We start from the raw sequence: 8,353 nt of genomic DNA, 5'->3' as shown, positions 1-8,353 counted from the left end.
ACGCCCTTTTGTCATCATGTATAAAGTTATGTCCCACAGGTCCACAGAAGATCCCATCGTCATGCTTTCCACACTGAACTGCTCCACTTAGAACACCAGGGCAACTATGTTAAGATGCTTTTCATTGACTGCAGTTCTCCCTTATCTTTCTGACACTGGATCAAAGACTTTCTGAACAACTTTCTGCCCCACAGGGCTGCGTGCTGAGTCCACTTCTCTAAACTCATGACTGCACCTCAATCCATCCTACAAACACCATCATGAAATTTGCAGATGACACGACTGTTGTTGGACTCATCTCAGGAGGAGAAGAAACAGCTTACAGAGGTGAAGTCCAGAGATTGACAGGATGGTGTGGGAGAAAACAAGCTTGCCCACCCTGAGCGCTTCTAAAACCAAAGTTTATTATCACAGACTTTTGGAAACACAACATAGATCAAACATCACTGCACAATATCGGCGTCTGGATAGAAACGGTTCCAGCCTTCAGATTCCTGGACACAAACATTGCTGAGGATCTTACTTGAACCACAAACACCTCTGAACCAGTCAAAAAGACACAGCAGCGACTTTACTTCCTGAGGATCCTCAACAATTACCACCAGCAAGAGCACTGCTTGTGTCCATATATCGCTGCTCCATCAATAGTGTGATAACCTACTGCACCTTCACCTTCCAGGGGTGATTAGCTTAGTACTTAAAATCATTGACTGCCCTTTACTTTCCCTAATAGAACTTTGTAGTGTACGCTGCCTCAGAAGGGTCATTATTATTATTAAGACATGCACAGTTATCGGTAGTCATGGCCTAATGTTAGAGAATCTGGCTTGTAACCCGAAGATAGATGTTTTGAATTTCATGGCTGGGAGGTTGCGACTGAGGTGCCCTTGAGCAGACTTGGGTTCACTAAACTGGGATGGGTTAAAAATCAAAGGTCACATTTCGAGTATGGAAATACTTGACAATTATCACAGACCAATAGAGTGAAAGTTCTAGGCCAGTTTCATACCAGAGCTTTTATGCACGTGTACGCACGCACGGACGCACGCACGCACGCACGCACGCACGCACACACACACACACACACACACACACACACACAAGTTAACTAATGAATACACCAGTCTAACCACAGGTAAAACTGCCTCAACGCATTTTTTTCTGTGTGTTTTGTTTTAGTCAACTCTATTTAGCTTGCACTTACTCTAGATGTGACTGCAACGTAAAGAATGCTCGAATTTCGATGTACCTCTCTTGTGACAATACAAAAATTTTGTTAGTCATTATTGAACAATCACAGTCTTTTTAAACTGCCACTCAAATATATCTCCGTATCTGTCATGTTCATTATATAGCCCATTTGTACACTTGCAAGTATGATTGTAAATTACGAGTTGGTGTTATATATGTGATGTGATATGTCTCAGTTTGCCAGTTTTTGAAGGTGAAACAGCTCAGAGTCAGGAATAGATGAATCACAGGCATTCCTCCTATCCTGTATCAAAACACACTGGCTTGTTTGAAAAGTTCCTCTCTGGTGCTGACCCCCCCCCCCCCCACACACACACACACACTAATAAAACGGCACCTTAATAGCAGCATGTGCTGCTTGTCATTTAAATATGTTCACAGTAGCACTGCCTGTAACAGATCGCTCAGAACCAGTGCCAAGGACAGACCTGCTGAATGGACAGTTCAAACGATCTTTCCCTGAGAGCCAGTAGTGCCAGAAAAATGTCCCCTTATAAATAAATAAATATATAAAGACTAAAAATAAAATAGGTATATGACATAATGTGGAAAAAATGTACAAAATGTGTCTGTGTGCAAATTAAATGATTGATTCATGACATCTCACTTTATCCTATTGATGTCATTCATGGGCGTAGATTTAGGGTGGGACGCTAGGGACATGTCCCTACCAATATTCAGGGAAGACTGAATTGTCCCTAGCAATAATTTCGACCAAACAATTAATCTATATTTATATATAACCACTGATGTCCGTCTTATTCTTGTGTTTTCTATTTTTTACTTATTATATATTTTTTCAGGCATCATTTAAATGAGATTAGAAATCTTTTGCAATCCCGTTCAGTAAAAATAGCGCTCTATGTGGTACACAAACGGTTAACAGCTTTCGTTCTCTGCAATGCCCGCCTCCGTAACTCACATCGCTAATATGATTGGATTTGCATTTCTTTAGTCCCGCCTCTCTACTCACATTGCTAATATGATTGGATTAGCATTCTTGAGTCCTGCCTCTCTAAATCACATCACTATGGGCTTGTCTTTACTCGCTACGTGTGATAGGATGGTTTCACTTTGTACAACGCGCCAAAGTTCACTCAACAAGACGCGCGTGATTATTCGGGCTACAGGTAAGTGAGGAAGAAAGTACTATTATACCCACTGTAACTGTTTCATGCACAAAAAAAGTTGTGTCACATAATGATTTAAGGACAGTGTTTTCACCAATACACGACAATCCCATGTTAACCTGAGGAGTTGCAAACTTGTGTCAACCTTTTATAAATGGGGTGGCAAGGTTATTTAGGGGGTCCCTAATCCATGAAAGAAAATAACCCCAACATGGTAAAAACATGAATTCATGTCATGATTGCTGAATACTTTCATTACTGCACTGTGGTCATTACTTGCACAGATGTAGACATAATGTAAGGTTGCATTTTAAACTTAAACTATTTTTTTAACACTGATTAACTGTCTGTTAATGAAAAGAAGATTTAATGTGAACTACAGAAACATTAATAAACGTTGTTCAGGAAACAGCATGATATACATACCTACATATATGTTACAATGTGATTTTCTTTTTTTTTTTGACAAAGACTTAAACAGTTACTGTTTATTAGGCTCTAGGACATAACAAATTGTATATTATAGTACATTAAATTTGGGATGGCACCGGGGGTGGCGAGTCAGATGTCACTGAGTAAAGTGCATACTGAGTTGTCTGTTGTTTATGTCAAGTAAACGGTGATAAACAGTTTTTGCAATGCGACCATTTTATTTATGTCCCCACCAATGCCAGAATCAAACCTACGCCCTTGATGTCATTCCAGTCATTTCAATTCTTACAAAAAGTGTAGTTTACAGTTTAAATAGGCTACAAAATATAACACAGCAATTTGCTAATTAAATTCTCTATGCAGCTGCTGGTTGCTTTGATCTATATAATCCAAAAGCCATGTACATAATGTAAACAGATATCTAAATGCACTTTCACACACATACCTGCGCGCGCACACACACAGTCTACACAGATCTATGTCACAACATACCTATTTCTGTCTCATGTGTTTGTAGACTTCCTGTAAAGCAATAGTTGGTCATGTGACGTAGCAGCCAGTAACTTTATGTGATCATGGTGTTGTAAAACAATGTGAACCGGTAACGTGAGTGACACTAAGGGTCTGTAAACACAGGTCAACTTGGTTCTTTACATTATAACCCAACCCAACACTGAAAAGCCAAACAGATACATACCTGCCACAAAGCACACTGGCCTTAAAATATATTTCAACAGCTTTCCTTTATGATGGTATTGCTTCACACTGGATATGGTGGTGAAAGATGGACTTACTGTATGACCCCTGAATGGATCAATTCACTAAAGAAAAGTCTTAAAGGTCACGTTCTTTCTGATCCCATTTTTTAGTGTGTAATGTTGCTATAATAGCATAAATAATACCTGTAAAATGATAAAGCTCAAAGTTCACTGCCAGGCGATATATTTTCTTCAATAGAATTCCTCTTTCAAAGCCTACAGTGAACGGCCGGTTTGGACTACAGTCCTCTATTTCCTGCTTTAATGACGTCAGTAAAACTTTTTTGACTAAACTCCGCCCACAGGAATACGTCAGTCACCAGCTTTGGCTCAAACGGCTAAGCTGCTATCGAATCACAACAAACTAGACAATCAGAACTTGAGACGTATTTCTGAAGGAGGGACTTCATAAAACAAGGAAGACATCAGCACGTTTTGAAGACAGTGAAAACCGCGCTATACAGATAAGTAAATTGTGTGAAAAATACCATGTTTTTTTACACGTGAAACATGAACACATGTTATATTGGCCACTATAAACACAATCAAAGCTTCAAAAACACAGAAAGAACAGGAGCTTTAAATCTGTGTGCGTGCGTGTGTGTACAGATCTGATTTTAAAACACACACATACAAATTGTAAACATTTCTGTGTTGATGTGTTGCATTTAAGAAGAATTTCCTAATAACTTTTTATCATGTGGTTTAAAAAAATCTGTGACTTCTGCTAAATGAATTAATCTAAACGTAAAAAAAATCTTAATTTGTTAAATAGCCAAAATGTTTATAGCGCTAGGATTTAGTGACCTGGATGGAATGCAGCTGCTCCATATTCATGGGTTTACATGTACACACACACTGTGTGAAAACAGCCGTGCAATGCAGACTATTATCTGTATGTCGGTTCACCAGGTTCATGTGGCCTATATGACTTTGTCATGTAAATATTGGTACAATTTGCAAAAGGGTCGCCTTATAAGAGTGAATTCTGCTATTTTTATGCCTCAAAAGTAATAATGCCATTACTTGTTTGTCCATCACTAAAAAGCTTATAAAATCAATTGGGACTTTTAACTTCTTAATGTTACAATATTTATATTTATTTAAAAATGGCCTAAAACAAAAATCTCAGTCTTCAGTCCATTTTAACTGCTGGATGACTTCAAATCAAATTCACACAAAGGCTCATTGAGCATGGACTGGCAAACACAACCTGAGTTCTGTTCAGCACTGGAACAGAATAAAAGAAAGCTATGTTAGACAGTACAAATCTACACATATCTTAAATGTGCAGTGTCAACAGTAAAAGAACTCAGGGTTAGTGGAGTTTGTGATTAGCTTTAACTCCTGGCAGTGTAAAGATGCTTTATTAAAAGTGTTTGATCAAATGCCACATTATGTAAAGTCTCAGGGCTCTATCTTACACCCGGCGCAATGCAGCGCAATGCGCGACGCAAGTGTCTTTCGCTAGTTTCCACCCTAATTTTCACGTTTAGCTCCGCGTTGTTTAAATAGCAAATGCATTTGCGCCCCCTTTTGCGCCCATGGGCGTTCTGGTCTGAAAACGAGGTGTGTTCAGGCGCATTGTTATTTTGAGGCAACTAAAATAGACTACGCCATTGACCAACAAAAACCTGGTCTAAAGTCTAAAGTCAATGGCGCAATGTGTTTTATGTTATTTAAAGAGCGCATTAGTAAAATGCGCCTCACGGGAGGACAACGCGGGTTTGCTTATCACAAGGTACATGAATGCGCAGCAGCACAAAAATGCTTTTAAATATGAAAGATTAAAGGATTGAATGTAAAAGATTATTATTGAGTCTCTTGGACATAAATGAGGACTAATTATGAGACGTTAGAAGGCGCAAAGAGCTGCTTCACCTGCAGCCTGGTAAGTAAATAAATGCTTTGCTTTGAACAAATGCGTCTGTTTTTAAATGTTTTTTTTTTTAATGCTACCTCACGGATTTATTGTATATGATGACTCTGTACCTGTGGATATGGTGAGATGAGAAACATTTTTATAATGCTTAAAAAAACTCTTTGCTAAAAAAACCGCTGTCCAAAGTGCTGAAACGTGAGGAGAGCCGTTTGTAAATTCTTTATCTCCTGTTTGTTACAAATAAAGTATATAGAGTACAAACCTTATCTTACATACTTGTAAATTATTTTTTGATGATATTGGATAGCCATACATTTAAAGCAATTACAAGCAGGGCCAGATTAACACTTTGTTATACCCTGGGCAACAATATTCAAGGGCCCCATCATCACGACCAGGATCACCATAATATGGTCATATACATAATATATTACTGTATTATACAGTAAATATACTCAATACTTCAAATTCTAACTGTCATCAGGTGTATTTTGATTTACAAATATTTAAATGCTCATACAAATGCACTACTATGTCCTCTATGAAAGACATTCACTCACATATGATGCTATGAAAACAAAACACATCAGCATCTGTATAATCTCCGGGCTGTAAAAGTAAGCTGGCGGTGTAGAAAAGTCCTGGCTAATTTAGCTGAGTTGTCCTCGTCGTTGATGGAAGCTCACTTAACAGAACTTTTTAAATACACATTTAAGATGACCATGGATTAACTCTAATTTGCATAGTCATTGATATAAAAAGCTTATTTTTTGCATATACAAGCATTGTCTAAAAATGAAAATAGGCTTTTACTTAATTATTATTACAAGACCATCATAAAGCCTATATATTAGACATCCAAACCAAAGTGAAGAAAATGATCTTTAATTTGCAAGTCTGAACTGAACATCAACGCAGACATGAATTTTCTCACAGAAGTTTAAGATCATATAGGCTACATCTTGAACGAAGATATATAAATGAACACAGGGAAATGAAGTTTAACACTGTGAAGCACAAGCAAACATGCTGGAAGGCAGCTAAAAACCATCAGGACATAAACACCGGCTTATTTTATTTTATTGGAGCCTTACCTCCAGATAACGTAATAAACTGGATTGATGATTTAAATGTTGTTTACTCACATGTGCGTTGTGAACTCTCCGGATTTTATGTTGTGCACTGCTCCACTCGTTCACTTACCACTAGGGTTGCCAACCGTTCCGTATAATACGGAATCGTCCCGTATTTGACACATAAAATTCGTGTTCCGTATTGAACTGATACGGAACGCAGTTTGTTCCGTATTTTATGAAAATTAATTCAGTGCAAATACATGACAGACACATAGCTTATAATGTCAGCCATGAACGAAGACCACGTCATTTTTATAAGAAAACCCTGACGGTGCGGTAATTTCTCCCTCTGTTTGTCTATGATCTGCGTAGCGTTTTTAACATCTTGCAGCCCCATTGGTCGTTTCAGTCATTGTGATGTCACGTATCATAGCAACGATGACGACAAGTGACAACAGCGGGAAATGTAAAAATGACTGCATCCGAGCAGCCGGCGAAAAAGAAACGAGCACAAAAATATAGAATTGAATGGGAAAATGACTACCCGTGGCTGGAATGCGTGAGGGACAATGAATACAAGGCCAATTGTACCATATGCCGTCGCGTTTTTTCTGTTTGTCACGGCGGAGTGTGTGATATAAAGCAGCACGCATGAGGAGATAATCACAAGAGGAGCGAGAGGCTGCGGGCACAGGAGGGAGCAATGTCAAGGTTCATTGTCCGTCAGTCGTCTCCAGAGGCTCATATGGTATGTAATGATGTGGATTTTTAAAACTCAAATATAGTTGATAAGAAAGTGATTATATTAAAAGAGATAGTACAGATTTAGCCAAACAATCCACATATATATCTCTCCAGTGCTCTCCCTCTGTTCCTGTGTCCCGCTCCCTCCCGTCTCATAATGTGTCAATCATTTCTGATGGGTTTCTTATTAAATAATTATGGAGTTAGATAGCTCAAGGTTTAAAAAGGGGTGGGGTCTTTGAAGGGGGCGTATTATAAACTTAAATTAAAACCATGGTTCATTGTTGGCAAAATGATCATGATAGCCTTTATATTTCACATCTATGTGGTTCAGTCTTGTATACTTAGGCATAACTTACTTTGCTATTCATTAAATATTTAGGGCCTAAGAAGTTATATAAAATATATTTATCTAAATTTATTAATTCGTTTCCACTATTTTCACCAGAAGTCTTCGTTTCAGGGGTTATTTTTTTTTAAATTATCTTCTGTGGGGGCATGTCACCGGACCCGGGCAACACCCTCCACCCCCCCCCCCCGTTCCTTATTTCCATTTCAGAAAGGTGGCAACCCTACTTACCACATGGTCGGTTTGTGTATTGCGTGAGCAGCTACACTGCAGGTTCGACTTCATTTGGCTCTAAGCAGACCTCTCGGTGACGTCAAAGTGCCACGAGAGCGATTCTAAGCAGATTTCTCCATGTGATACCGAATCGCTCTCGCGCTACTGAGCTGTCACTCGTCTGTGTGTTCTCTGGTCCCCAGTCACTTTCGCGCCGCTATAGTAATTTGATTTCATACGCCGGTCGGATCGCGCAGATACCTGCGTATCACGTAGACTACACCACTGTTTATACTTTACATTTTCTGCGTTTCTGATGTCCTTTTTCTTTTTTAATTTCCGCTTCGCGCTCCAACTTAAGGGCGATTTATAGTCGTGCGTAGGTCCTACGGCGTAGCAGCGACGGCGTAGGTTCCGCGTCGGTTTTCATTTATACTTGTGCGTCGCCGTCCGCGTCGACGTGCAAAGACACGCGAAACCGCTGGTTGGCAGTAATCACGCGTGTAACCACAGTAGCA

The sequence above is a fragment of the Paramisgurnus dabryanus genome, chromosome 17 (assembly GCF_030506205.2).
Source record: "Paramisgurnus dabryanus chromosome 17, PD_genome_1.1, whole genome shotgun sequence".
NCBI classification, from domain to species: Eukaryota; Metazoa; Chordata; class Actinopteri; order Cypriniformes; family Cobitidae; genus Paramisgurnus; species Paramisgurnus dabryanus.
Note: the sequence above shows the minus strand (reverse complement) of the source record.